The sequence below is a fragment of the Hakea prostrata genome, unplaced genomic scaffold (genome assembly GCF_041222555.1).
Source record: "Hakea prostrata isolate BN-2017 unplaced genomic scaffold, UWA_Hpros_2 contig_87, whole genome shotgun sequence".
Lineage (NCBI taxonomy): Eukaryota > Viridiplantae > Streptophyta > Magnoliopsida > Proteales > Proteaceae > Hakea > Hakea prostrata.
The window spans coordinates 30657-54143 of record NW_028291206.1 but is presented as its reverse complement, the minus strand read 5'-3'; the positions used below and the strand labels follow the sequence as shown (position 1 = coordinate 54143).

General features: G+C 37.6%; 1 pseudogene; it reads right to left on the bottom strand.

The window, feature by feature from the left end:
- Positions 1-881: 881 nt before the first annotated feature.
- Positions 882-4854, bottom strand: LOC148998941 (protein FAR1-RELATED SEQUENCE 5-like; annotated as a pseudogene).
- Positions 4855-23487: the final 18633 nt, after the last annotated feature.

Here is a 23487-nt window from a genome sequence, read left to right as displayed (position 1 = left end):
AAAAAGAATACGAAACATGAAGGTAATACATTGTTCATAGTCGTTGAGGCTCTTGCTACTATATGGGTAATGCATTGTAGTTTCTTGAACTTCTCAATCATGGCACATTTTAGACTTATATTATGCAAACTAGACTTAAAAATTATTGATGGCTATTAATCTGTGTCCAACTCAATTCTTTTAGTACATAATCCCAGGAAACGAAGTTCCCTCTTCACCTAATTGAAAATTTTCAATGGCTGCTTGACTCCTCCTCTGAACTGAAGGTTTTAAATCTAAATTTTGTAAACTTCCAACTAACATAGATATTGTCTTCTGGTCTGACAAAACGAACCACAAATGGAGACAGGAAGATGATGCAAATGATACAAGAAAGAGTCTTGGTGTCAAAGATGATTCGTTAGCTGTTTTACCATGTGCCAAAAGAACATCGTCTCCATGGATTAAACAACAATCGTTCCTGTCAAACAAGAGTGATTAGGAAGTAACATCCAGGCAGGAATACAAATTAAAAAAAATAAAAAATAAAAAATAAAAAAAAAAAGAAAAAGAAAAAGAAAAAGAAAGAGAAAGAAAGAAAGAAAGAAAGAAAGAAAGAAAGAAGATAAAAGATTACAAATGTTATATCAACCACAACAGTAGCTTACCAGCAAAAGTGAATTATACTGTTTAATCTTGATGTTGAAAATTAGAGAACTGACATGATGCTTGAGAGGACAAACCTAAGAAAAGCTCATCCATAGGTTCCCTACATATATTCATAGATGGAAAAAAGAAAATACTAAGTACAATGAATAAAACATTAAAAGCAATCTGATAAGTGGTTATCCAAAATAATAATTATAATAATAATCTGACAAGTTAAAAATAAATAGACCGTCTTACCCAGATAAAAGTGAAGTGAAGCTGACATCATCTATCTGATGAAACACATTTGGTTTATTGCCCGGTGCTGGAGCTAAAACTTGTGACTCTTGTATGTTTATTGGGTCTTTTCTTTTCTTCTTATGTCTTTGAGTCTCCTCCCAGCCCTTCTTTCGCCTACCACTTACACACTTTGGCTTATTCTTCAACCTTATTGTAGACGTAGGGATCTTATCACTACTAACCACTTGTGGACCATTAGAATCAATGATAGTACCAAGCTGTATACGTAATTCTCGGACCGCATTTCTTACCAAAGCATAACCTTCAGCTGAATTTGAAGCTTGTTTTGCTACATCAACAAGTTCATGACATAGATGCCTATATCGTTCTGAACTTTCTAAGTTAACATCTTCTTCAACCTGTTTTCCCTCATTGTCCATCATTACCATATTTCTTGTGGCTCGTGTCCATCTTTTTAGAATATATGTTGTGGGTATAAATTTAACATCTAATACATACAAAACTTTCAAAGAATGACAACAAAGAATGCCAAGTGTCTCATATTTGTAGCAACTACAACTAATCATATACTCATCTTTGTTGCAAAATACTTTGTACTCACATTTTGAATTCATAACTCCAACAACAAAATCATACAAAGTATTATTTTCATTTCAATTTTTGATGAAGCAAACACTTACCCAATTATATTGTTCTTGAAATATCTCAAAAATCACAGGAGTGTAGACTTCCCCAGCTTGTTTTATGATAGGTGACATTAAAAACATTGTCCTTGGAAGTTTGTTTCTTCATTCAAACTCAGCTTTTAACTCGTTCTCTCGCTTGGCAGCCACAACTCTTTCAAAATGTGTGAAAAATTGTACAATGTCCAATGTGGATTTTAAATACTTCTTCAATTCAGCGTTCAAGCTCTCACTAAGTTGTGTACTTCTCATACCTAAAGTAAAGGTATTTTTCATGTAGCACGTAGCCCACTTGTATTTTAATCCATAAATTCGTTGCAACCATGAATTATGAGTCACTCCATATTTGCTCAATAATTTTTGCCATTCATCCTCAAACTGTTTTTCCTCCTCATATTCATGTATGCACATTTTAAAATCCTGAAGAAAATGTGAACCATCCTTCATTAAATTACCCAAATGCCTGATGCCATTTTGCATTATATGCCATATGCATAGCCCATGCCATGTCTCAGGCCACACCTCATTTAATGCTTTTGCCATGGCAGCATCTTGATATGTAAAGATAGTAATAGGCTTTTTTCCTCCATGTGCTTTTGCAAATGCTTCAAATAACCACATAAATGATTCAACCGTCTCATCATATAAGAGTGCCGCCCCAAATATAACAGTTCCTCTATGATGATTAAACCCAACAAATACCCCAAATGGCCTACATTCTTTGTTTGTGCAAAATGTGGTGTCAAAGCTAACAACATCACCAAATAATGTATAATCAATGATCATTCTTGGATCGGCCCAAAAGATATTAGTTATTTGTTCATCGCTATCCCAATGTATTAAATATGTAAAAGAATGATTAGTCTTACGTTGCTTTCCAAAATACATCAACAAGCTCCCTGCCTCACCATAAGATAGTGAATGTTGTCTTTTAGTTCGGAGGTAGTTCCGATGATCCACAGGAATGTAACCAAGGTTCTCCTTTCCACCTGCTTGTCTACCCATATACTCATACATTGACTTAGCTTTAATCCCCGAATTATCACCCAAATCAATATCATGCATATGTATGTCTGAAACTTTCCTCTGTGAACGCATCATGTGAGATGTATTTGGAAGATGAAATTCATGATTATGTTCTTCAACAAAATTGCGACACTCATATTTTCCATTCTCTAACAAGTATATGGACATCCCTGCCAAACAAGCTATTCTTGTCTCTGCTCACGGTTTACTTGTATAAATATCCCTCTTATCTTTCAATCGAACACCAGATTTACTACATACAAATCTTCGTGAAGTTATAGTTGATTTGTCTTTCCTGCTCTTATTTGCATAATCCCTCCTAACACTAAATCCAAGACTTCGTCCATATTTATTGTAAAAATCATAAGCCTTTAATTCTGTAGTAAACAACATAACAACTTGAGGCTTATACTCCACATCTCCACCAAACTCATTTTCAAGGCCAATTGCTGGGTTCTCCATAAAATGGTAGGATTCTACAAATAATGCACACAAAAAAATAAAAACAAGTTAGAAACATTTTTATGTACCCAAAAGAAACATTTTTATAGTTAAGGAGTTGTATGGCAATGATTTTGTGCAAATTTCGGTGTTTTTAAGTTCTTATTTTCTGACAATTATTATTTCACTTAATCTTGCTATAAAATAGAGCTAGGCAGTAATAATACTTTTACAAAAAGTGGGCACAAAGTAATGTAGACCTTATCACCTTCTGTTAGATAAGGATCTCTAAAACACCATCAGCTGTCCAAAATATATGCAGACTCCATAGAACAATGCTCATAATCAATGATCAAACTCCAGATGAGATATTATCAATTCCTCAACCAGTGGCACAAAGATTAATAGGAAGCGGCCCATGTTTGTAATTCTCATCAATAATTGATTAAGCAAAAGAAAAACATGTAATAGATTTCAGAATTAAACCATCGCCATTTCATCAAAACAGGAAGGCAACAAAGTTTTATTCTATTGAGGACCAAAGACTACGAATTCAAGCTCTCAGACTACGAGATCGATTGTTCTCAGGAAGGAGGATTCAATTGATTAAAACAAATATATATATATATATATATATATGAAATTATGAAAACAGAATAATCGTATCTGTATACCCATCCAAATCAATCGGTAATATAAAATTTGCCGAAGTGATCCTGAACTCTTTACTACTAGGAGGCCAGAAAACATGGGCTTCCATTTTCTAGCCCCTAATTGCTTCTGGAACAACATACTCTCTAGCTAAGTCTCCCAGATTCTGTAACCTATGGCTAAGACATAACTACTTTAGATTTGCTAGTCAACAGGAGTTGGTAAAGAAGCTGAGTCAATTTTGGATCATTGAAGGTCTACTAATATCCAAAAAGCCAAAAAGTTCATGATTTTGCTTTGTTTGAGAAGTCTGACTCTTAACTGAAGAATGAGCTTTTTCCACAGCAGAAGCCAGGTTGCAGTGAAGCCAAGTTGCAGTGACTGCAATGGTATCCATGTTTTGCAAGCCAAGATCTTACTCTGTCTTAGCTTTGCAGCCCAGTCACGGGCAAAGCCAATACAAGGTGATCCAAACCTTCCTAGGTAACACTAACACCCTTTATAGACGCCAATTAACCATTCATTGATCTTTCTATAGGTAGTTGCTCCACCCCAAATTCAGAACCCCTTCAACAACCTTTCCCTTCTCTCTGCTGCACTCCATCAAACAGTTTCCTAGCTAAACTTAAATTTCCACATGCTCCACCCCAAATTCAGAACCCCTTCAACAACCTTTCCCTTCTCTCTGCTGCATTCCATCAAACAGTTTCCTAGCTAAACTTAAATTTCCACATTTTGCATACATATCTAAGAGAGCTGTATTCAAACGAACACCCAATGGAATGCCATTTTGATTCACATATCTGTGAATCCATATCCCAATATCCAGAGCTCCCAAATGAGCACATGCACAAAGGACACTATTAAAAATGGCTTTGTCAGGCTCCAAGTCTGTATATTGCATCAAACGGAACATCTGTAGTCCCTCCTTGAAACAATTGTTCTGCACATACCCAGAGATAATAGACCCCCATGCCCCTCTATCCTTAATCGGTGCTTTATCAAACAGAATCAAAGTATTCCCATTAAAAACATCTAGAAGAAAACCCAATTTCACACTATTTCCATGGACTTGCTCTCCTAAACGACTATCTTGCAAGTTTGCACAAGCTTTCAACATGTACGGAAGAGTATAATTATCTGGAAATAGCCCATTCTGAAACATTCTAATATACATTTCAATCGTCTTAACAGAATAATCGTTGGAGGAAAACCTGAAGTAGATTTTGAACGAAGGGCTTGGAGGATTCACAACCTCAACCTCAGATTTTGAACTCAGATTCACAAACGAAAGAGGAGAAGAAGACAACAGTATACTTGCAAACCGATCTCTCCAAACCACGAACAGAGCCGTCTAGCTTTCTCCCGTACGCTTCCCTTCCTCTTCTACCTGCAACTCCTCATGGTGGGGCGAGAGAGACGGAGGAGAGGGAACATCATATCATCGCGGGAAAACTTTCCAATTAAAACGGATTCTAATCTGAAAATTCCTCCTATTTAGATGGGTTACAAAACGAGTTCTAATGAAATGGGTAAAAAGGTGGATCAATTTCACTTAAATTCCTCCTTCTAATCTTAACCATTTAATAGGAATAAACCATGTGTCGACTTGTGGTGCCGCACTGCTGTGCACAGCAGAGAGATGTGCACAACAGACGATTTTTTCCCTTAAATAGAGCATCAAAACCCTAATCAGAAGATCTCATATAGATTTTGTCAGCAGTGGGTTGATTGGATGGTCGATTGGCCCAGTCGACTCAAGCTGACAACAAGCGTAAGTCAGGGACTTGAAGGTCCAAACCTCAATATTTTTGCATGGGCTTCTACCAAGTCATCAAACAACTATCCTGGCATAGAGGGGTACCTTCAAACCATGTCCAACTAGCCTTTAGGTCTAACAACCAAGCTCTCCTTCATCAATGTGAAGTGCTCTCCTTCATCAATGTGAAGTTTCTTCTCCAACTCAGACAAAGTTTCCAAGTATGGAACACCATCATCAATTTCCATGGGTTCTGAGTTAAACATCATGTCTTCCATTGAGATGGCTCAAAGTTGCCTTCTTCCAATACTTCGGGTATTCGGACCTACAAACAACAGGGTTTTTGAGTTAAGGTTAGGGCTAGATTTCACAGTTTGTGTGTGTGTGTGAATTTCTATTTTTCATAGTTTTCACTATATTGCTTTACTAGAATTCCCTCTAATATATAAAGAACAAGAAGTCTTGTCCCAACTAAATGGGGTTGGCAATAATGTATCGTTATACTCGATTCATATAGTGTAGTGCCTTGCTTCTTTTTTTCTTCTTTTTTTTTTTTTTTTTTTTTTTTTTTGAAGAATGCTCTAGCACATTTGTCAGATAAGGCTGTCAAATCCATGTCTGGTGTTTTTTTTTTCTTTTTTCCCTCAGTGCTAGCTGCTGACCTAAACACCAATCCTCATCTTTTCCCTAATATATATATAATTTAATATTTAAAATAATAATAAAGAAAGCATATCTGCTCATCTTCAATACTATCTATAATGTTCGAATTCTTGATGATATCAGATCCAAAATTACGAAGCTTAAGCATTGAATCGTTGTGTGATGTAGAGGACCCAGAAGGAAAAAAAGAGGGGTGGGGGAAGGAGAAGAAGCCACCAAACCAAGTTGGGGCAATGGGTATCACCCACTTTCTGACATGAGTTGCAGATATTTATAAAGTTATATAAAGCTCAATATTGCTTTTCTTCCCTCAAGGCATCATCATAGAATCCATTTTTTTATGGTTGTTGGAGAAATGACTTCTTACCAAAAGCCCCCACCACTCACTCTTTCTCTCTCTCGCTCTTCCTTGGCTCTTCCAGGGAAAACCCACTCTCTGACTATCCCAGGTCACATCTATTTGGATTATATGTTCTTCTACCTTGTAGAGAGAGAAAACTTCATGGGTCTGCACTCAATTATGTTCTTGACTATCTTTTCATAAAATTTGACCAAGATGATGAACAAAGGTAGAGGGTTCTCTAAGATGGGTGGGGAGAGTTAGCTTTTGTAGATATAATTAGACAAAAATAAAGATTGTGAAGAGGGGAGAGAGAAAGAAAAGGGAGTGTTAATACAGTCCATGCCAATTGTTCAGGGAGATACTCCAAATAGGCAAAAGAAATGCCAATTTAAGGTTCTAATGAGAGTTTATATCATTATATATGTATTTTTTTTTTATGGTAATTAAGGTGTTGAAAATTAAATCTATGAGATTGTCAATAGGAGAGAGAGAGAGCTTATGCCCTTCAAAAAAACTTTTCTTTTGACTAAAAGATATGAACGACTGAAGGCCCATATAAAAGTGTGTATAATTAATATCAATTTTGAGGGATTGATATTCTTGAGATTATCAAGAGGAGAGAGAAAGAGAGGGTAAGCATGGGTATAGAATATGACAATTGCTTAGAGAGACTTTTCTACTCAGAAAAGAAATGCACAACTCAAAGTCCTAAACAAAGGGCATCTTTTTATGGTGTTTGATGAGATAATCAATTGGAAAGAAAAAGAGATATAGAGGGTTGATATAGTTTGTGCCACTTGTTCAGAAAAACTATTTTTACAAAGAAAAAAAATATAAAAAATTAGAACTCTAATAAAAATATAAATTATAAAATCTACATCTTGAAAATGTAGTCAAGATGTAAATAAACTGGTCAGAGAAATCTCAGTTTCAAAAGAAAGAAAATAAAGTTAAATTATTTTACTCTTAAAAATTTAAACAGTTAAAACTCATAAATCACAAGTCTTTGTATGAAAAGTGAAAATCAATTTCTTTGGCAAATGATGACTTAAAAGGCCTAAAAGGTGGGGGAAGAAATATTCTGGTGAACAGTAAATGGCAACGACTGAAAATCCTCACCATTTATGGTAATTTGTCTCCCCTTTATTGAACCAGTGTAATTAAGAATTCCGTAAGTTGATGATGGATTCTCTAATTATAAAATGAAAATATTATCCACTTACTTCTTTCCATTATATAAATTCACTCAACTAAGGATTTCAAATCTTTGTTAATCATCAAATATAACCCACATGTATTCTTGTTATCAATGGCTGGGCCATCCTCATGAGCTTGGAATTCAAGAGATCTGGAAGAAGTATAAATTAATTAATTCACTAAATGAGTTTTATTCTAACAATTTGAGTCTGATCATCATTTTCATATTTTGAAACTAATGAGAGGATGAAACTAAAGAGGATTAAGCGTAAGTCAATTAGAATTTAAGATGAACCGTTCAAAGAAAGTACACGGATTTGAACATAGGTCATTTCTTGACAACCATTTTGTCAATAACACGTTTGCTACTATTCGGGGTTTCAAAACTTGCGCTGCTCTCATCTTTCTTTCTTTCTTTTTTATTTATTTATTTATTATTTTATTTTTATTTAAGGGATGGTCAAGTTCTCTTCTTTCTTTCTTTCTATCTTATTTATTTATTTATTATTTTCTTTTTATTTAAGGGATGGTCAAACCTTGAGCTCTTTACTAAGAGGTACTGGTCATTGCTGAGTATACCAACATTTTAATAGTTTTTTTTTTTTGTACAAATGCGTTTTTTATATATAGAGATAGAGATATTACATATGCCGCCGGTAGGAGTTGAACCCATGAACTCTCCACTGAGAAGTTTGGTTCCTAACCATCCTACTACTCCTCCATTGGCAACATTTTGATAGTTTTTCGAAGAACAGTTGTTTGTTGCCTTCAAATTGTGACATGTGATATTTTAGAAATCCAACAGCTATGATTGCAAAGCAAAAAAAAAAATTATAATTATTAGGTCTTGAAAATGTCACCTGTTGCAACCTGAATGCCATGCAACAACAAGGAAACTTTTATTTATTTATTTTTGGTGGGGGAACCACCCGTTTTTATTGACAAATATTGACCAAAGTAGGGGTTCCCTTTGGTTGGAACAAAAATTAAAGGGAAAGAAAATGGATTTTTCAAATTTAATTAAAATAGGTTGTTGGGATTTATTAATTATATTAATAAATTAAATGTCCAAGGGCAAATCTGAAAAATCACTATTATGGCGGTTATAAAATATAGGGTTATATATTTGTAACCACCACATCACTTGAGAGTAACTAAGTGTGATTCATTTGTGCGTGAGTTTTTTCCAGAAAAGAGGCGGCTCCCATCTCTCTCCAAGAAAACTCAGGAAGGATTTTTCCTTTCCTTGCTTTAGATCTCCTGACCATCTTTTCCACATGGCATTTGAGCTGTGGAATTTGTTAATTTTCCTAGTGATTGTAAAATCACACCGGTGGAGCTTTGGTGGAGGAACGAGGACGTGGATCCAGTTTACTTCCGCTACAAATATTCTATATTAATAAGAAAGTGAATCCAGGTAAGGATCTTTCCCCTATCAATTATGGAATTGAAAATTATATAGAATATTACCCACATTGGCATCAGAGCCGTGGTTCCCACGATTCTCGATTCCTCCCCATTGTTTATTTTCATTGTATGGATCCAATGGGAGGATCAAGGGTTTATAGTAACCCGTGGAGAATCCAGGATTTAATAGGAAACCCATGGGAGAATTAGGAGGGTTTTATGAAACCTTTATTTTGTTCGAATCTGAATGGGAGGATCCTTATAATCCATGAGTTTTTTTTTTCATGCATATATATATTTTTTTTGATGAATTTTTGGGGAGAAAAAACATGTTCTTTTATTTTTTGGAAAAAATTTCATTCAAGAAAATAAAAATTACGCGGTTTAGTCACTGTGGACCAGGTCTATTGGTCTGTCTGATCATAGTGACCTAGACGGAAATTCCATCTGGGAGACGGTCATATGTCTGGTCACAGAAGGCCAGATGGACTGTCCGTCTGGGAGACGGTCATACGTCTGATCACAGAAGGCCAGATGGGCTGTTCGTTTGGGTAAACGGACTCCTAGATGGAGAGTCGTCTTAGAATCCGTCTCAGATGGATTGTCAGACGGCGATCCGTCTCAGAATTCGTCTGAGAGTTTGTCCACTTCTAAATGTGTATCTATTTATTGGACACTGATAGCTCGACAATCTATGTGATGTTTGGGTATTGAGGGCCTAATGGGGCCTAATGGGAGCTATGAGGTAGAAGAGTTCTGTGTGAACCACCTCATAGCATTAACATGATTGTATGTTTTATTTTATTAAAACTGTTTTTAATTATGGGTCTATTAATCATGTTTCTTGGATAGAATGAAACTAGTGTATAAGTCTATGTGGGTTTGCATGAGAATTTGATTGAATGTTTTTTAAGCATCTCTTTTGGTTTAAATGCTTGTCCCATAGGTTGACTATGCTAGTGTGATTTGTTGTTGCTTATGTTGTGTTTTATGCTAGAATAGATGAACTCAACTTTACATGCAATGTCTCTAGAATAAATGTCTGCTACAAAGAGCATAGTTGCTAACCTCACTAAAAGAGATAAGCTGAATGAGAGGAATTATGACCTCTGGAACTAAAATGTGCAATATCTCTTAGAAGAGCAGGACATGCTGGAAACCATAAACCAAACCATGTCCCCACCTGAGGAAGGTATCACTGCACAGCATCGCAGGGACCTTGAGTCATACAATGTCTAGAAGAGGAAAGACTGGGTAGACAGGATTACAATCTTGAGCTCCATGAGGGATGACTTGATGTTGCAGATTGAGAAGCATAGGACTGCAAAGTCTTTGTGGGAGGCTGTGAAGTTCTAGTACGAAGGGACTTCCACCACAAGAGGCCACCAACTTGGACTCAGCTTTGACGATTATAAAATGCGCCAGGGTCATACCATGAGGCAACATATAACCATCATGTCTAACATGATTAGTGAGTTGAGCGCATGTGGGCGCCAAAAGACTGATGAGGAGCAAGTCTCCTCAGTCATCAGGTCACTGCTGAAGACTTGGGAGCATATGCAGATCTCTTTGACTCATGCTGATGATGTCAAGACTTTTGATCAAGTTGCCAAGCACCTTGAGCTAGAGGAGGATCGGATGTTGGCCGATGCCCCTCAAATTGAAGTACTTGCTGCTGAAGCTAGCACTAGTAAGGGTGCAGGCTTCAAGCACAAGAGAGAGAATGCTCAACCTTAGCAGTCCAAGCTAAGTAACCAATGTGGGAACATAAATAAGAATGGCCCCAAGTGTTCAAAGGGGACTAGAGCTAGCAAGAAGAAATCACATTTGATTTGCTTCATGTGCTGAACGCCTGGTCATTTTGCTCGTGATTGCATTGAGTAGGAGGTATGTATTGTATGTTATACCTCATCTTGTTATGTAAGAAGTTCTACTATGCTTGCTGAACTAAATCCTTTGTGGATTGTTGATTCAGGTGCGATAGAACACATTACAAGGGAACGCTCGAGCTTCGTGGAATAATGTTGTATTCCAAGAGGAAGCGGGAGAATAATGATGGGGAACAGATCAAGTGTGGAGATTCATGGCATAGGCACATGCAGATTATGTTTTGCGAGGTGGCCGGACGCTGTTACTCCATGATGTGTTGTATGCTCCAGACATTAGGCGGAATCTTGTTTCTGTTATTTATCTTTTGCATGGTTTTAGAGTTGTATTTGAAAAAAATTCTTTGGTTTCGTATCTAGGTGATACAGTTTATGGTTATGGTTTTCTTCATAATGCTTTTATTGTATTGGATACAATTGATAATTTATCTAATCCTAGTAATGCTTTTGTTTGCCAAAATATTGTGTATATTGATTCTAATTTGTGGCATGCTAGACTAAGACATATTGGCTTAGATAGAATGAACAGGTTGGCAGGAGAAGGTCTCTTAGGCCAAAGTTCACTATCTGATTTACCAACCTGTGAGTCATGTCTAGCAGGAAAAGCAATTAGAAAACAATTTAAAAAGGCTTTGAGAGCCTCTCTTCCTTTAGAACTTATCCATTCAGATGTGTGTGGACCCATGAATGTGCATACTAGAAAAGGACAGGCTTATTTCATCACATTCATAGCTGACTATACACGGTATGGTCACACTAATTTAAAAAATAAGTCAGCAGCTCTAGAATGTCTTAAGAAATTCATGAGCTTCGTTGAGAATTAGTTACATAAAAGATTAAAACTCATAGAACGGATAGAGGTAGAGAGTATCTCTCCGATATGTTCAAAGGGCTGTGTGATGAAAAGGGGATATCTAAACAACTTACTATTGCAGGGACTCCACATCAAAATGGGGTTGCTGAGAGGAGGAATAGAACCTTGCTAGACATGGTGAGATCCATGATGGTGCAGGCAAATCTACCCATTTCTTATTGGGGATATGCTTTGCTGACTGTGGCCTATATCATCAACAGAGTTCCAACCAAATCAGTTCCTTCCACACCATATGAGTTGTGGACCAGAAGGAAGCCAGATTTGAGTTACTTGCACGCATGGGGATGTGCAGCATATGTTCACTCTACTTGTGAAATCTAGCCCAAACCTAACCTGGATACTCTATCCATTTTGGGTGAAGAAGGGCTTGTTTAATGTTTGACCTTAAAGTAGGACCTTAAGTATTGTGTATTGTGTTGTTATCTTTGGAAAGTCATAGGAAGTCAAGTCAGACCTCTCCCTTAATGTAGATCCGAAGTCCTAAAATGAAGAAAGAAGTCTTTGTGGGCCATCTCAATAGAAGACATGGTGTTTGACCCGAAACCCATGGATATTGATGATGGTGCTTCCTTATGGAAACCTTATTTGATTTGGAGTCGAAGTGCCCATTAATAAAGAACTTGGTTGATGGGCTTAAAGCCTAGTTGGGCCTGATTTAAAGACATCCCTCCATGCTAGGTAAGTAGTATGATGTGTTGAAATAAACCCATCCAAAGTTCTTGAAGTTAGGCCCATTTAAATCCCTAATTTTGGGCAAGCTGCCTAGGCAAGGGCAATTTGGTAAAATTTTGTTTTTAGGGTTTTAAAAAGCTTTATTTATTGGAATTTTGTGGTAAACAATCCCACTAGGTTTCTGAGTCTTTAGAGAACGTGGAAAGGACCTTAGAACTTCCTCTTTGGCAACCAATCAACCAACAGGGGCGGTTTGGTGAAATCCTTGCAATTTAGGGACTTCTTATGCTATTTAAATGGGGGGGGGGGGCAATTCCATGTTTTTCACTCACAATCAGTTCTAAGCCTTTGGAGAACATGGGCAGAGACCTAGAACCTCTCCTCCAAAGCCAAGGATGATCCTCAAGCATCCATTCAAGTTTCTTCATCGGTTCTTCTTCTAAAAGGTTAGTAATCAATTTGTTTATTCTTTGATTCATTCTTTCTTCTATACTTCTGATATTTTGATTATGAGAAAGGTATTACACTACTATAATGGCCTCTTCTCTAATTCTTTTAGCCCTAGAGTGAATTCCCCAATTCACTCTATGTTTTTGAAGCCATATGGCGATGATTCTTGAAATTGACTTTACCCATGATCTTGACCACTCCCTCATTGTTATTCTACTGATTTTGGTGATTGTGAGAAAGGTCTCACATCAGTGCTACAACCTTTTCTTATATCCCCATGATTGTTAGGTTGATTCCTTCTTTCCCCCATCCTTGGAAATCAAAAGTAAGGGTTATTCTATGAGAGCTGATTTTGGGTAACTCTCATGAGAGGTAACCAAATTAGAAAACCCTAATCATTTATTAATTTTTAGACCCTACCCAACACTTCTCTTGATTATGTATTACTAGTCTTGTTTTCCCTAGGATGAATCTTTGTTCTCTATGAACCAAAAAGAGGGTGATTTTGTGAGAGTCCAAATTGGGTACTCTCATGAGAGGTAACAAATTGGGGAATCCAAATCCACTCTTAATTCATTGGATCCTCCCTAAGACTTTCTTTATTATGATTTCTCTATCTTTATTCCCTAGGGAGAATAAAGTCTTTTTGTGGGATACACGGATTCTAGTTGGTAAAACCCTAAGTGTTAGACTAGAATTTCTTTCCTTTGACTTTATTTACCTTGTTTTCTCTCATTGTTAGACCTTTCCAATACCTTTCTTGATTTTGAAATGCTATTCTTTCTTTCTTAGAGTGAATTCCCGAATTCACTCTATGTTCTTGAAGTTCTTGGAACCATATGGTGATGTTCTTGTTTCTTGATTCTTTACTATTCTTTCTTTCTTAGAGTGAATTCCCAACTCACTCTATGTTCTTGAAGTTCTTGAAACCATATGGTGATGTTCTTGTTTCTTGATTCTTGACTATTCTTTCTTTCTTAGAGTGAATTCCCCAATTCACTCTATGTTCTTGAAGTTCTTGAAACCATATGGTGATGTTCTTATTTCTTGATGTTATTGATTCTTGATCTTACCTGAGATCTTGATGACTCTTTCCATGATTTTCCTACCTATCTTTATGATTGTGGGGAAGGTCTCATATCATTACCATGACCTTCCCTTGTGTCCTTATGATTGAAGGTTTATCCCTAATGTTCTTTGGGTAATTAGAAAGCAAAAGTAAGGGTTATTCTATGAGGGTTGGTTTTGGTTAACCTTCATGATAGGGTAACCAATTGAGAACCCTAGTATTTTTGTTAGGTTAATGGATCCTCCACCAATTCCTTTCTTATTATTGAATTGCTAAGCAAATTATCCCCTTTTACCCTGTGAACCTACCTTGGATTATCTTGAGACCCAATCTAGGTTAACCCTCATGGGAGGTAACCAATTTAGGAAACCCTAACTTTCTTTATTAATCATTGGGTCAACCCCAAAGCTTTTCTAGACATGGTTAGTACACTTTTATTCCCTAGGGTAAAACCTTATTCACCCTAGCCTATTCCATGAGAACCATGGTTATCTATTTAATGAAACCCTAATTCTATGACTCAATCAAGAACCTATCTTTTAATCATGACTTGATGCTTTGATCTTCTTGGATAGTCTTAATATGTTCTAGGATGCTACCTTTCGAATTTCGGACCAATTGTACTTCAAACGAAGAAGTTATGACCAAAATAGTATATTATGTCCGTACTGAATCTGCTTGGTCGATCCCATCAACCAAGGCATCGACCAAAGGGCTGTTGACAGTCGAAATTGTCCTGTTTTGTCTCCGTTTGACTCCTAATCTTCTAGGGCTTATTCCTAATGATTGTTTTATCTTGTTTAGGGTTTAATTGCTAGTCTTGGACCTCTTCCTCATTATTCTTAAGAATTTCCTTTGACGTTTGTTTTAGGTAAGGACGGTTGATCTCTAATAACCTAATATGCATGTCTACTAGTATTTGTTTTAGAATTACATGATCATATCACTGTTGTAATTAATTTCTTATAATCATATGGCTGCTATAGTTCTTCAACTACAGTAGTACTTGTTCTTATTATTTAGTTGTTATTTCAATTATGAATGATTATATGTTGTATTAACAATTGTGCTTGTGAATGACTGATTGGGAATGTGATTGCCTAGGTTGTGATTGGGGAATGGGGAATGCCCTTTTGGTGTTCCTGCCTTTGGACACCAGTGGAGGTGGTATGGGACATTTTCCTATGGTGCCCCTTGGCGCTTTCCCTGATTACTGGTTGACATACCTAGGGCATGTCTAGAAGTGTTTGGCTAGGATGTCCCTATTATATCAGACCCGATCAGAAGGGAATTGAGACCGAGCAACCCAAGGTAGCAATGGGGATTTGTGGGCACTTCAGATTCGGAATATCTATATAGGACATGAGTCACATTGCGGATACTCGTGAGAGGCCATTCATTGGTACAGTTGCAGAAGTGGAACGTGGGCCCTGGAACTCAAGACCGGTGAAATGACCCGTGAGAGCGAATGGAAGTACTTGTTAGCTTGATGTAGCTGGCCAATAGGGTTGATGAGTCCGTAGTCCGAGATGGTGGATTCCATAAAGATACGTTGACTCTAGGGAGAAAGATACCGGAAAGGATCCCGGATGGGAGGAATGGAAGTATCTGGATGTAAGTTGATATAACTAAGTATAAGACATGCATTTGGCTAGGCTTAACCCTAACACACGCCAGTACTCATACCAATGGCAGAGTAAGAGAGTGTTGATTTTTCCTACTCACTCTACATTTGATTGGTATCATTTCCACACTCTGATTGTATTCTTGAACCGTATCTTGATATTTTGATTAATAAAGTTAAACATTCAATTTATTCTTGCTTTTGATTATATTATTGTGCTAAGTGGATATGATAGTTCCTAAACTTGATCTTCGGGGGTGTGAATCACTCCTCCGGGTATTCCAGATAGCGTCCTGGCTAGGTGGATGTGACACTACTTCTACCAATATGGAAAGCTTGGACCCAAAGGAAGAAAGTGTATCTTTGTGAGATATTCTGAACCCTCAAAGGGCCATGTCTTCATTGGACTAGATGAGAGTGAGAGGAGAATGGAACTTGAGTCTAGGGATGTAACATTCTTGGAGAATGATTTTCCATCTCTTTTAGGAGTTAGCAAAGAATCATCAGAGTTCTTTGACATACAAGATAATGGTCTTGTCACTCCAGGGATTCAGATTCTGAATAATGAACATGGGGTTCATCCATAAGATCCTAGTGGGAGTGGGAGTGCAGATGTGATAGCTACCTCAGAGGGTGAACAATCTGACATGCACTTGTGCTATAGTGGGCGTGGGCTAGTTCCTCGTCGACGTTTCAACATAGAGGATGAAGCCTACATGGTAACTCTTGAAGAGATCGACTATTAGATAACTTCAGTCGATGAGCATGAACCAAAGAGCGTGCAGGAAGCTCTTGCGGGGTCAAGCTCAAAGGAATGGTTGAAAGCAATAGAGGAAGAGTTGGAGTCGATGAAAGTTAATCATGTCTGGGACTTGGTTGACTTGCCACTGGGCCGAAAGGCAATTGGGAACAAGTGGGTTCTCAAGATCAAAAGAAAGGCGGATGGATATATAGAGAGATTCAAGGCTTGTTTAGTGGCTAAGGGCTACACCCAATGAGAGGGCGTTGATTATGAGAAAACTTTTTCCCCTGTGGTTAGGTGTGCCTCAATCCACCTCATACTAGCCATTGTTGCTCGGTTGGACTTGGAGCTTTATCAAATGGATGTAAAAACTGCTTTTCTCAATGGAGAACTTGAGGAAGAGATTTATATGGATCAACCTCAAGGCTTTGAAGCTAATGGACTTGAGCGTAAAGTGTGCAAGCTTAAGAGGTCCATATATGGCTTAAAGCAAGCATTTATATAGTGAAATATGTGCTTCCACCAAGCTATGATGGAAAATGATTTTTCCATGCTTGAGGAAGACCATTGTGTTTACACTAGAAATCTGATGGTAATTATGTCATTTTGACTCTATACGTAGATGACATACTTATGGCTAGCAATAGCAAGGAGCTATTGGAAACCATTAAGAAAAGGTTGTCCTTCATATTTGATATTGAGGACATGGGTGAAGCAAGCTATGTGCTTGGTGTTAAGATTTTTAGAAATAAGCAAAGAGATTACTGGATTTATCTCAAGAGACTTATATTGACAATGTCTTGACGAGATACTAAATGCACAACTGCAAACCAATTGATACTCTAGTGGAGAAGGGTTTACATTTGAGCCTTGATATGGGTCCTAAGACTTTAGAGGAGAAAACCAAGATGGAAAGAGTTCCATATTCCAGTGCAGTGGGTAGCCTTATGTACGCTATGATGTGTACTAGGCCGAATATTTGTTATGCAGTGGGTTTGGTTAGTTGGTACCAATCAAACTTAGGCATAGAGCACTTGAAAGCAGTCACGAGGATATTGAGATATCTCAAAGGAACAAGTAACTACATGTTGTGTTACCAAGGATCAGATTTGTGGTTAGTTGGCTATAGTGATGCTGACTAGGCTGGAGACATTGATGAATGCAAATCGAGCTCTGGATATGCTTTCTTATTGAATGGTGGGGCCATTTCGTGGTGTAGCAAGAAACAAACTTGTATATCCCTCTCGACCTTGGAAGCCGTGTATGTGGCATGCTCAGTTGTAGTTCAAGAGGCTGTTTGGTTGAGGAGATTCCTTTGACATACTAGAATTGTGATGTCATCCAAAGAGGTTGACATTGTCTACTATGATAGTACGACAGCTCTTAACTATGTCAAGGACCCCAAGTATCATGGGAAGACCAAACATATACAGTTGAGATATCACTTTGTTAGAGACATTATATCAAGGAAGAAAGTTGTACTTAAGCACATATCTACTAGTCAGATGGTAGCTGACCCCCTTACCAAACCTATAGCCAAGGGTGTTTTTATTTCTCATGTAAAATCCTTGGGCTTGCATAGATTGTGACTTACTTCTGTACTGAAACTTTCTTATTAATGAGTAATATGAGTTCATTCCATCATTTATTTTCATTCACTTTCTGTGTGATTGTGTTTCTTCTAGCATAAAACAAGATATGCCAATAGCCAAGAGAATGGCTCACTCACATGAGCATTCGCCTCTGGCACCTTGGAGGTGAGCAGAGATGAGACGGATTGTGAATGACTTTGTATAGGTCAGTTCATAATCATAATGTCGCCTTGATTTGGAATCAAAATGAGTTTCTCTATTGTGAAGAGAATCGACATGAATGTTCCCACTATTCATGTTGCCTATAGGAGCCAGTGCAAGTACTTTATGTGGTGCTAGGGTGGCGATAATAAAGAAACTTGAGTTAGGCGCAAGAGGTTGCGACTAGACTAAGACTTGTATGGTGTTGAGATGAACATACGTTCTATTGTGCATAGAATGCTCCACCATAGCATGTATATCATATTATGTGTGCTTAGCGATCATTGGAATTGAAAGGATGGATCCCTGCTCCTTTCATTGTGTGAGTCCTAGACCTTACGGTCCGTTAGTGTTCTTAGTGACTTTTGACGACATCATGGAACAAAGGGTTGATGTGGCTACTTTGGCGTGTTACCTATAGTGTGAATCCAGCCCTAAACCTAGCCTAGACACCTTGTCTATTTTGGATAAAGAAGTGACTTGTAGATATTAGACCTGTAAGTGGGACCCAGAGTTCAGTGTGGATAGGTTTAGAGGACCCTAGAAAGTCAGTTCAGACCTCTCCCTAAGTTGGCTATAGGCCCAAGTGTCGGATTTAACCCCGGGAGACCAAAATTTAGAAGTTTGAAGAAGGAAGACCCTTTGGTCGATCCCATCAACCAAGGCATCAACCAAAGTTGCCCAGATTTGCTGAACTTCTTATTTTTGGAAGTTTTGATCTTAGGACCCTCTATATAATGCAACCTCGTGTTAAACCCTATTGTTTGGCCTCTCAATTGCTTGTAAACATGGGAAGAACCCTAGAGCCTCCTCCTCAAGCCAAGGAAGATCCCCAAGCATTCATCCTTATTTCTAATTTGGTTTCATCATCATCAAGGTTAGTAATCTATTTCCTTCTTCTCTAATTTATTCTTCTTACTGTTCTAGCTTGATGTTTTGATTGTAGAGAAGGTGTTACACTACTGCAACTACCTATTCTCTTGCCTCCTTGTGTCTTAGAGAGAACCCCCAATCACTCTATGCATTCCTTGAAGCCATATGGTGAATCTCCTCAATTCTTCATTGGTTTTTGATTGAGTTTTGGACAACATGATCATCCTATTGTAGTTTCCTTTCTAATCAATGTTTAATATATTTAATCTTAGTTGATACTGTTGTTTTAATGTATTTCATCCCTTTGAATGATTTCCCATTAATTCTAGCCATTCTAGCTTGCTATGTTGATCATTGATTTAAGCATTCTAGAAAGTTTCTATTTTTGATTCCTCTTACTTTAGGATTAGTATTCTTTGATTTTCTATTTAGTTACTCTTGCTGTGATTAGGAAGATGGTATTGCATTCTTGCAAACACCTCTTCTATGATCTTCAAGGTTGCAAATCCATTCAATCTAATGATGCTATGATTTCCCTATTTGATTTTCTACAAGGGATCATGGATATCTTCATGAATGCATGCTTGATCTTATTTCTTTTGTATGATTGATCTATTCTTATGATTATTCTTACCTGTGATATGTTACTGATATTCCATTAGAGTGAAGCTTTGTTCTCTCTAATTCCTCCCTTGAATCCATGGTGTGCTTACTATGAAAACCATGTTGTTTCTAATTTAGAAACTCGTGTTCCCAAATTAGAAAGTGCTGAGTTTTGACCATAGATGATGTCCAACTCATGCTAGATAGTCTTAGTATGTTTGTGTGAGGTTCCCTTTCGAATTTCGGATCAATTGGACTTCAAACGAAGAAAATATTACCAAAGCAATGTAATCTGCCTGGATTGATTTATGCTTGGTCGATCCCATCAACCAAAGACCATCGACCAAGCATGCTGGTGAAAGCAACTTTTCTTAGTTTTGCTCCGTTTCGACTCCGATTTTGGGAATTTGTTCTTATGACCTATATATGTTTTGTCAAGCTTGTTTAGGTGATTTTGGATCTATTCTTTGATCTCTTATTTGAAGACTATAAGTTTGGGTTACGAGGTAAGTATTCCAACTCACATTATGCCTATTTACATGTCTTTATGTATTATAACATGAATACATGATCTAGCTGTTGCTACCTTGTTTTCTTTACATCATGATACTTCTACAACTACAGTAGTTTGTCCACATTGTGAATTACATATTAGAAATGATTATTGATTATGAGAATGTGATATGGACTATGATGTGGATATGAATGTGAATATGACTTGTATGGAATCATGATGTGATGTGGATGCTTAGGTCGTAGTTGTGGAATGGGGAATGCCCTATTGGCATTTCTATCTTTGGACACCAGTGGAAGTGGTATGGGACGCTTTTGTGAAATCCAGCTTAAACCTAGCTAGGACACCCTATCTGTTTTGGGTGAAGAAAGGTTTGTTTAATGTTTGACCTTGAAGCTAGACCTTGATAACAGTGTTGCTATCCTTAAAAGTCTTAGGAAGTCCTGTCAGACCTTTCCCTTAGGGTTTATCCAATGTCCCGAAGTAAAGGAAGGAGTCAAATTTGGGCCATCTTAGTGGAAGACATGGTGTTTGACCCAAAACCTATGGAGTTTGTTGGTGGTGCTCCATACTTGTAGCATTGTCAGTGTTTGATAAGAAACTGAACCTTGATGATTGAGAGCTTAGTTGATGGACCTAAGACCCATTTGGACATGGTTTGAAGGTGCCCCTATGTGCTAGGAAGGTTGTTTGTTGAGTTGGGAGAAGCCCATGTGAATTTGATGAAGTTTGGGCCTTGATATCCGTATTTTTGGCCTTGCTGTCTGGCTTGATTGACTGGTTGGTTGATTGGGCCAGTAGACCAATCAATTGACCAACCAGATCTGAAATCCGAGAAAACCTTATATTTTGAGTTTTTAGCTTCTATTTAAATGAACCTCGAGTCTTCTTCGTCTCCTCTGTTTCCCAAGCCCTCTGAGACGTGTGAAGACTCATTTCCAAGCCTTTCCTCTGCTATTGGTGAAGTTCTTCGTGAAGATTAAAGCCTTCCATCTTCCTTTCCTTCGCTTAAGGTTTGTAGACTCTCTTGTAATCCATTTTACTGTTTTCATCTCTTGTGTTTGGGATTATGAGATGGATGCTGCATTCTTGCAACCATCCCTTCTATAATCTCCTTGTATTCTCTTTGTTTAATGATTTCATATTGATCTTCACCATGATCATTGTGGAATCCTCATGAAACAATGTCTATCCTTTGATTCATTCTTTGATTCGAATCTTAGCATGATTAGGACTACTTTTCATGATGGTTTAGAGTATGATTTTTTGATTAATCTTTACTAGAATGAGGATGCTTTCATCACTGGTTTTCCCTTTGAGTTCATTGTACGTTTTCATCGAAAAACCTAATTGTTACTTCTATAGAAAGTTTTGTTTCCAATTTAGTATCTATGTATGTTGATGATTGTTAGTGTTTAGTCTTGCTCTTTAGTGTTAGAATACTTTCGTAGAAGTCTCCTTTGAGTTTGGTGATGTTTCGGATCATGTAAATCAAGTTTCGAATTAGAAAACTCAATTCTATCTCGTACTGACCCTGTTGGTTGATTGGGTTAGTAGACCAACCAATCGACCAAGGCAGTCAACATCTCCAATTTTGCTCCGTTTCAACTCCTATCTCTTGGATTTACTTCTTATGACCTATACATGTTTTTTCAACTTTATTTAGGTGATTTTGGATATGTTCTTTGATCTCTTACTTGAAGATTATAAGTTTGAATTACAAGGTGAGTATTCCAACTCACAATATGCCTGTTTACATGTCTTATTTTAATATGACATGAATGATTGACCTAGCTACTGATGTTTTATTTTCTTTACATTATGATACTTCAGCAACTATAGTAGCGTATTCATATTGTTACTTACATATTGGAATTTATGATATAGTATTGTGAATGTGATTTGGACTATGATTGAATATGAATGTGAATGTGACTTGTATGGAATCATGATGTGATGTGGATGCCTAGGTCATAGTTGTGGAATGGGGAATGCCCTATTGGTGTTCCTATCTTTGACATCAGTGGGAGTGGTATGGGACGCTGTCCTATGATGCCCCTTGACTCTTTCCATGACTACTTGTTGACATACCTAGGATTGGTCTAGCAGTGTTTGGCTGGGAATACCCTTGTTATATTAGACCCGATTCGAAGGGTATTGAGACCCGAACGACCCGTGGCAGCAATGGGGATTCATGGGTGCTCAAGACTAGTAACCAACCCGTGAGAGGACATGAATCACATTGTGGGGGCCATTTATTGGTAGGGTTGCATATAGTTAGACTTGGGCTCATGGGCGCTCAAGACTGGTAACCAACCCATGAGGGGACATGAGAGCTTCCCCTTTACTATATGTAGATGACCAATAGGGTTGATGAGTCTGTAGTCAGGGACTATGCTGACTCTAGTGTGAAGGATACCGAAAATGATTGACAGGGGCCAGGAATGGACGTATCTGGATCTGAGTTGATATAACTAAGTAGAAGACTTGCATTTGGCTAGGCTTTACCTTGACATGTGCCAATACTTAGACCAATGGTGATGTGAGAGAGCGGTGACCTAAACCCCAGCCATGGAATGTCCTGAGGGATGCCGAACCCACTACCAAATGGTGTTGTGTGATGAGACCTTCTCAAAGAAGTATGTCTGCCAATAGAGACCAGCATAGATACATAGAGTTAGAAGCATATTGCATTTGTTGCTTCATATCATTGCATATATGTTTGTTTGCAAATGCATGTGAATATGCTTATTGTGTTTGGATTACTTGCTAAGTTCTGTTGAGCTTACCCTTCGGGGGACTTGTTTTAGATGACATTGCAAGTCTGAAAGAGATCACGTGCCACGGTGTGGAGGACCTTTCCATACATGGTACAGCTCTGAAAGTCCTTGGACAAGGTAATGAGTAACGAGGCAGCCAACACTCGGATTTGGACTGCGTTGATGGCTCCTATTGATGGCAGCCAGCATCGTCTTATTCACCGATGGGATCGTGTGTTAGATACTGATCTGAAGCTTCAAGAGCATAACATAAAGGTGAAGAAGATGAAGACTGAAGAAGAAGAAGAGACGACTGAAGATGTGGATTAGATTTCTCTTATTTCTTCTAGACTTTTATTTTACTTGCATTAGCTTAGGGCTTTGCTTTAGATTTCGATCTACCTTCCGCATATGTTATGGAGTATATTTCCACTATACTCTACAGTTGTCTTTTGATTTGGTATCATGTTTTTCCGCACTCTAATATTCTTTTGTGATCCTTTTGAGATCCTTTCTTGACTTTTATTATTAATTTATTAGAATACAATGATTTGTTCTTGCTTTTGATTA